At 37.8% G+C, this 8,536-nt stretch overlaps 1 long non-coding RNA gene across 1 annotated transcript; it reads left to right on the forward strand.

Moving 5' to 3' along the window:
• Window positions 1-743: 743 nt before the first annotated feature.
• On the forward strand, window positions 744-7,041 carry LOC137617806 (uncharacterized). Its single transcript, XR_011039666.1, has 3 exons — window positions 744-838; window positions 1,507-1,765; window positions 2,128-7,041. It is a non-coding gene; the product is annotated as an uncharacterized lncRNA (long non-coding RNA).
• Window positions 7,042-8,536: the final 1,495 nt, after the last annotated feature.

Consider the following 8,536-nt stretch of genomic DNA (forward strand, 5'->3'; position numbering starts at 1 on the left):
CACAAGCCCTTTGATGCTTTTGCACATGGTCTTGTGGTGGCTGCTAAAGTACTGGTGTAGCATGGTAAGCATCTTGTCTGTGGTAACGTATAGATGAAAGTCTGGAATGGTGGTAGAATACAGTAACTGGCTCTTCGCCATTCTCTTGGGCCTGATGTTAGTTATGGATGAAGTGGTTGAAGCGTTACTTGCTGGATCTGACTTGATGCTGGTAAACTACACTTCTGAGTTCCATTCCTTAGAACCTAGAGAAGTTCTCCTCCAACCTCCCTGGATGAGTGGGAGAATGGTGGAATATATACCAAACCTTTTGGCGATCATATGCCAGGTAGTGTTTATTATTCATGACTGCCATCCCCCTTGGCAAAAAGGAATCCTTCCCTTGACCAATTGAGAATCTTCTTGGATAGGCCAGACCCTATCCATCTATTCATCCCAGCGATAAACAGATAGGAGGTTGCTGGAGACAGGTAAGGGGTGGGGATCCTCACCCTCGCTCCCACCTGTTGCATAGCTGCTTGATAAACGATTTAATGTTCGCCCACCATTGCGCTGAAAACACTCTCCCTACTTAAAGGACTCGGGTTTTTATAGCTAGGAAAAATACAAATTACTTTAGAATTTTTATTTTAACATAGAAATTAAAGTTTTTCTTGAATCAAATTACAAAGATAAAAGTATTTCCAGATATATTTTGAAAAAAATTATGAAAGACTATATATTGAAAAAAAAAATTTCATTGTAGGTAAATCAGACTGCAAGGCAGAGCATCAACTGGAAGTGGGGATATACTGACTGAAAGCAAATGGACTTAACTGCTGGAAATAACCAACTAAAGGTATTAAAGATTTGAACTCTCTCTCTCTCTCTCTCTCTCTCTCTCTCTCTCTCTCTCTCTCTCTCTCTCTCTCTCTCTCTCTCTCTCACTCTCTCATTTTATGTTAATAGGTGCAACACTTATTCTTTCTTAAGGTTACTTCATTGTTGGTTCTTTTAATTTCCTTATCGTTTTTTTATGTTAAATTTAATCCCCTGTTATGAATAGGAGTCTGTGGTAATGCTAAATTATTTTAATGGTAATGGCAATGAGGGTGCCGGATGTTTAGGGGAACTTGAGCCCTTGAGATTGAATATACCTTTGTATTTTTTTCTTGTAAACTATCTAGTTTGTAACATTTCCATTACCATTTTTCTCAATCACTTTTACTGTTGTTAAAAAGTCAGCCATTTGAGTTAGAAAATGCTCAAATGTATGATAAAAGTCAAAACAAGAAGAAATGGAGGAAGAACTGGAAGGGGAGAAAGGAATTGTTAGAAAATGTAGGGTACAAAGAGGTAGAGGTAGTGTTGAGCAAGGCACTGAAATTTGTAATCTTTTTATTTATATACATTGTTTATTCATGTCTCAAACTGTTTTGTTTTCAAGGAAAAAAGCAGCATTTCATAGTTTTGTTTCAAGGTGCATTTCTATGCAAGACTTACTGTATTGATTTGTAATTCTTTCAGGTTTGCTCAGCTGGACTACCAATTGCAAATGTGAAAAGAATATATGTTAGATACCCCAGAAGATATCTTGAAAAGAAACCAGAGGTAATGAGACCTCTTGGTAGGCCAAGAATGAGATGAAAGGTAAATTTAGATACATCTCTGAGAAGAAAGGATACTTCTTTGCAAGAGTTGGACTAATTGAAGACAGCATTGGAGGGAAACCCTGAAGCAGAATAACTGACAAGCACGTTAGCTTACTAGGCATCTAGTTAGAAAGGTGAGAAAGAAAAAAGGAGTGTGCTGTGAGATACCGCATAACTTTTGCACCGTTACATTGCCCACGAGCTGCACTGCTTTGTAGTATTTTCCACTTTTTTTGGGTTACTTCCTAATTACCTGACCACTTTCTTGAACATTGCAAGGATCCTTTTAGTCAGGGCTATGGGATGGTAGAAACAATCGGTTGAAAGATTGATTTGTAATGATAATGATAGTTCTGTAAATGTATGAGAATCTATAAAATAATTGTTGGAATTGTACTTGTGATAAATATCTCTTGACATTCTTGTAAATTTTAGTTTTTATTTGAGGTTCTTTGAAAATAATTTATATCCTAATATAGTGATGTGAATGTTCCAGATTGAATCCGATACTAAGTGACGACTTCCAGATTCCGGATGCAGACATTCTTCTTCAACAAGAAAACAAGACTGCCAAACAATAGCTGAAACAAATTTTGAACGAGAGATACACCGGTATCCCCTTTTCCAGACCGGCAATTGACATATGAGTGCTCCTTGGAAAATCTTTGCCTCCCTATTCTGTCTGATAGAGATGCTTGTGTTGGTACTTTCCAATAGGACTAACTGAATATATATGCAATGTTAACTTGAATATTTTTTTAAACTTTGAAATGTTTTGCAAGTCACGGCTTTACCTGTTGTGAGTGACATCATTTAGTACATGATTGCATGTCGTCTTGTTCTGCTTTTATAGTCATCTTATGGTTCAAAATCATAATCTTCTCCATTCCATTCTTGAACATTCAAAACAATTCCACTGTGGACTATATTCCCTGTTGGACCCCTGGATTTATAGCATCCTGCTTTTCCAATTAAGGTTTTAGCTGAACTACTGATGATAATGTACATTTCTTCAATCACCTCCATTTTACTTGTCAGTGCCTCCATGTTTCTGCTGTGTAGAGTAGTGAAAACCTTATGTGCCTATTGTAAGGCTTTACTCTCTCCTCTGATGGGGATTATTTATTTGCCTATAGCCAAGAAATCTTACTCCCTTTCATCCATGGTACAACTACTCTTTCCTACCCTCTCAGCTTCATCCTCTCTGTCCAGCATGTCCCAAATGTGACTGCAATACTCTACTTCCTTGAAGATCTGTCCATATATCAAAGAATTTTCTCCACTTTCCTCTCTTTCCCATTCATTTTTGTAAAACATTTTGTTCTTTAAGATTCTCTTGCCCTTTTAGATTTGAAAGAGTGCTTCAGGTAAATGAAACCATCTGTAGCATTTGTTAAATAGTTCAACTATATGGCCACTGTCCTGACTATGTCTTTAGCTTTCATTCCATTTGGTTTCAAATTCTTCTGATACCCCTACGGCTGTCTTCACTCTAGATTTCTTATTAGTCTAGTTAATGGTATCCTCAGCCTTTGTAAAGCCCATCAAGATATTTGTCTTAATACAATGCCAGTGAGGAGAGCACTAGATGAAACGAGAGTAGGAAAAGCATCTGGTATATTTGGTGTGAGAGCTGAGATGTTGAAGGAAGGGGATGTGACTGTACTGTACTTGAATGGTTGGTGAGATTGTTTAATATGTTTTGTGTTGTCAATGGTACCAGTAGATTGGGTTTGTGCGTATATTGTACCACTATATAAGGGTAAGGGAGATCTGCATGAGTGTTGTAATTCAAGGGGTATTAGTTTGTTGAGTGTACAGTAGTTGGAAAAGTGTATGGTAGAGTACTGATTAATAGAATTAAGGATAAAACAGAGAATGCAATCTTAGAAGTACAGGGTGGTTTTAGAAGAGGTAGGGGTTGTATGAATCAGATTTTTACAGTTAGGCAGATATGCGAGAAATATTTAGCAAAAGGTAAGGTGGTGTATGTTGCGTTTATGGATCTGGAGAAAGCGTATGATTAGAGTTGATAGGGAAGCAATGTGGAATGTGATGAGGTTATATGGAGTTGGTGGAAGGTTGTTGCAAGCAGTGAAACGTTTCTACAAAGGTAGTAAAGCATGTGTTAGGATAGGAAATGAATAGAGCGATTGGTTACCAGTGAGAGTGTGGGTGAGACAGGGATGTGTGATGTCGCCGTGGTTGTTTAACTTGTATGTTGATGGAGTGGTGAGAGAGGTAAATGCTTGGGTGCTTGGACGAGGATTAAAACTGGTAGACGAGAATGACCATGAATGGGAGGTAAATCAGATGTTGTTTGCGGATGATACTGTACTGGTTGCAGACACGGAAGAGAAGCTTGGCCGATTAGTGACAGAATTTGGAAGGGTGTGTGAGAGAAGGAAGTTGAGAGCTGATGTGGGTAAGAGTAAGATTATGAGATGTACGAGAAGGGAAGGTGGTGCGAGGTTGAATGTCATGTTGAATGGAGAGTTACTTAAGGAGGTGGATCAGTTTAAGTACTTGGGGTCTGTTGTTGCAGCAAATGGTGGAGTGGAAGTAGACGTACGTCAGAGAGTGAATGAAGGACGCAAAGTGTTGGGGCCAGTTAAGGGAGTAGTAAAAAATAGATGGTTGGGCATGAATGTAAAGAGAGTTCTGTGTGAGAAAGTGATTGTAACAACTGTGATATATGGATCGGAGTTGTGGGTAATGAAAGTGACTGAGAAACAGAAATTGAATGTGTTTGAGATGAAGTGTCTAAGGAGTATGGCTGGTTCGGGTGTAAGAAATGAGTTAGCAGCTAGAGTGGATATGAATGTGTTGAGGTGGTTTGGCCATGTTGAGAGAATGGAAAATGGCTGTCTGCTAAAGAAGGTGATGAATGCAAGAGTTGATGGGAGAAGTACAAGAGGAAGGCCAAGGTTTGGGTGGATGGATGGAGTGAAGGAAGCTCTGGGTGATAGGAGGATAGATGTGAGAGAGGCAAGAGAGCGGGCTAGAAATAGGAATGAATGGCGAGCGATTGTGACGCAGTTCCGGTAGGCCCTGATGCTACCTCCGGCGCCTTGGATGACCGCAGAGGTAGTGGCAGTAGGGGATTCAGCGTTATGAAGCTTCATCTGCTATATTTATTAGCAATTTTATTTGCTAATCCTTTTTTACAACTTTTATTTTTCAATTTCCATGATATTCTCTTAACTGGATATTTTCATATTTCTGTCTGTGCCACTTAGCCACTTGACTTTTACTCCCACAGTCCTCTTGTTTTCTTCTTGTTTAGTGTTTGAAGGCCATCTGATTTTTTGTCTTCTTTACTTAAACCTCCAACAAAATTATGTTAATTCAGATCAGTAGATTTCCAGGCACCCTGTGGGTCTTTTGGTTAACAGAAGTTGCTATTATTTTTATCTATAATTTGTTTAAGAACTTGCATTCTTATCATCTGTAAAAAATCTCCCCACTTCACCTTAATCATTTTCTTTTTAGTGATAATGCCCTTTTTAATCGTCTTCATTTTCCCATCTTAGTTTATGTTTCTACCACACCCATTGCCAATCTGCTTTCTTCTAATGGGGCATTTTTTACTAGTCATGTCTTTTCTCTCCATTTCACTTATGCTGCTGCTGATATTCTCTTAACTGCTCTTTCAACTCTGCTTCAGAATTCAGCATGCCTCTAAAACAAGACAACGTCTACCATGTCTAAGGCCTACCCATCTATCAATGCACTGTTCTGAAACTTTTTTTTTTATCTTCATTGCTGACATCTCAAATCTCATGCATCCCACATCTGCCTCTCTCTTTTTTACAGTGACAATAAGCTTTGCTTAGATATATTTCCTATATTCTTTTTTCTCTGCTTTTCCACCTTTTAGCATTCTGTATTCTTTCCAATTTTGCTATTGATACAAGATCATTTGCATGATGTAGCTTCTATCATCCCCTTTCCTGAATTGTTTAGTAGCATTCCTTCTAAAAGATTTAAAGGGCCTCTTGGAGTGACAGTGCAGTGCACTGTCAACATTACAAAAAGGTCTTAATAATTTTCTACTATATCTCAAATCCTGCTACCTTTCTTCCATGTTGGTATGCAATCTCTAAAATTTACTTCACAACGTAACTGTGAAATTCCCCTCTCCCTCTATCTCATAACACCTTGGTGCTGAAGATCTTTCTTTGTCTTAGCGTTTGTCCTTAACCAACACAAATTTTTATTTGAAGCTCTTCTCTCACACCTTTTACTACCTGACTTAGTTTTATTGTGAAGCCATATCGCAAACATTAAGAACCTTTATGGTATCATCTTGCTCCATAATGCCCATTTATTTATTTGTCTCTGTACACTCTTGTCAAATGCTCATAACTTTATCTTCCTTCAGTGTGTATTTTTATCTTTATGCAATCCTTTTGTCACTTCTCTACAAACTATCCTTGATGTCACACTACCATACTTGACCTGCTTATTTTTGTGTGCCATCCTTGAATAGTTTCTGCCAGCTGCTGTATGTTATATATTGGTTGACACCTTTTTTTTTCACACAACTTTGTCTTTATTCTTCAATTTGTGTTTTTAATCTATTTGCTGACTTCATCCATCTAACTCTTTCTCAATTTCATTAATTTACATTGTGTTAATTAAGCCTTACTCTGTATTGCAGTGCAGTCACAGTATCGGAATGTTATTCCCACAATTCTTGCTCCTCTTCTCCTAGTCTTCCCAATTGTGTGAGTTGGCCGAAAACACTGGAGTTACTCTCCTTCCAGAGATCATCATTATCCTCAGGCTTTTGTTCCTCCCTTAATCATTATCATGATAAATTTTCTATTCAACCTTCACCTGTTACTAATATCAGGTCTAGGTCTTCATCTATCTCTCTTTTTTCCATGATTAATGTTAGTCTCCCTGCAGGTTTGCAACCTGTGTATCCATTGCTGCTTTGACCAATTGTTCCTCGTCTCTTCAAATTACATATCCAATCCATTTAAATCTTTGAAATTCTATTTTCTTATTTTTTGAAACTACAGTATATGTCTTGCACTTTTTTTTAAGACTTTTTCAGATGTACAGTATCAAACAATCCTAGTACTATTTCTTCATGAAATAATACTTCTTCTCAAAGAAGTTTTAAAAAGATTTCATTTATTGCACAAAAAGCTTCATGTCAGAATGTTCTTAACCTGAGAACTTGCTGTCTTATATTAAATCACATCATCGTAGATGGCCCAGGATCTTTTCATTTGTCATTACCTTGGGGACTATTTTAACCTTCACTCTGAAAATATCCAGCTTTATGTTTATTTTCCATCTAGAATATTTTCAAAATACTGGCTCTGTTGTTCCATGACCTCATTATTTTCATCTCTCATTTTCCTCTTATGTACTTTGCTTATGATTAGGTCTTGTCTTTTTTTTTTTTTTTTTTTTTTTTTTTTTTTTTTTTTTTTGTCTCACAAACTTGGGACAGAGATGTGACTCACAAAACAATTTTTGTATTCCTACGTGGATACAAACTTCCGAGTCATTTAAATAGGTTACTCCAATTTCTGTATTCTACGACCAGACAATAGAAGAAAAAGGGTTTAGTTGCATCTTGATTGGTTACCTAGCAACCACACTGCTGGGCAGTGCTATGTGTGGTTGCCAATGGGCTTCACTTCTATCCGTGTTGGTGTTACGATAAAAGGTCGTCCCTCATCTGTACGATCACAACTTACCTAATCCACACTGGATTTCCCTTTTAGTGCTTAGCCTTTTCGTTATCATTGTCACTGTGTGATTATCATTATCTGTGCAACGCTTGTGCTTAACAATTGCTGGTGCTTTTAGTGTCGTGCAATCTTGCCCCGGCCCCTTGTGGCACCTTCTCGAGTCGGGTTAATGTCGATCCGCATCCTCTCTGACCCCCTCATTCCATGGCAAATGATGTTCTGTGGAATCTCCATGTAAGTATTGTAGGGAGTGGCCTGTGGGATATGGTACTTTGGTAGGAAGTTATATTAACCATAATAATTACCTGGAACATAGATGAACAATTGTTAGTAATTATTTCTCAGCTGATCCCATCTCTAGTCGTCAGTTTTGGCTTGATGGGTAATAAGACGTTGGTATTCTTAAAATATACATTTAATGTATAAATGACTACATTGTACTCTGACAGCTGACTCCCAAGTCTGTGTGGAGCGTCTTACAATATCTGACAAAACCAAAACATTGCTAAACAAAAGAGCATCGCTCTGAAAAGACTTAAATCCTACTCCAGTACAAAATCATAAAGAATCACATCCTATCTTTGAGGTAATCAACAAATGTTTGAATCCTAATACCAAAACAAATCATTACTCTTATGTACAAAGCATAACATGTCTTATTCATGCAATATGATGCAATGTTGCGCAATACCTGCAACACTTGAAATAATATAGTACATTACAATAATACATAACATGGCCGTCCTCCCTGTTGGAGAGATTTTGTTCTCGACACAAAACACGAGCTAAGAGAGATAGTTCTCCTTTCCTCGTCTTCATCCAGTAATTGTAAGAAGCTTGAGCTCTTTTCTGAATCTAAAAATATCCCTCATCTTGCTTCTTTGTGTCTTTAGAGAAGGCCTCGAGTTACAAAGGGCAACGGTCACAATGATAATTTAATTAATAATGATCATGATCCTTATTACTTAATATTGATTATGTGCCTGGTGATTCCGAGTCTATGTTTTTAACAGATACCTTAGCTATGGCCACTGTGCTCCCGAGCTGGATCCGTCTCTTGCCTCCCAATAGTGTTTTGAGTGGCTGATTTTAATTGGGATGACTTTTTGCTTTTGGAGATATCTCCTATCAAGGCATCGAAAGCCTCTGCCCGTTCCTGTATGTGGAACCCTAAAGTCGTGACTGCCATTT

This window comes from Palaemon carinicauda, chromosome 24 (genome assembly GCF_036898095.1).
Source record: "Palaemon carinicauda isolate YSFRI2023 chromosome 24, ASM3689809v2, whole genome shotgun sequence".
NCBI classification, from domain to species: Eukaryota; Metazoa; Arthropoda; class Malacostraca; order Decapoda; family Palaemonidae; genus Palaemon; species Palaemon carinicauda.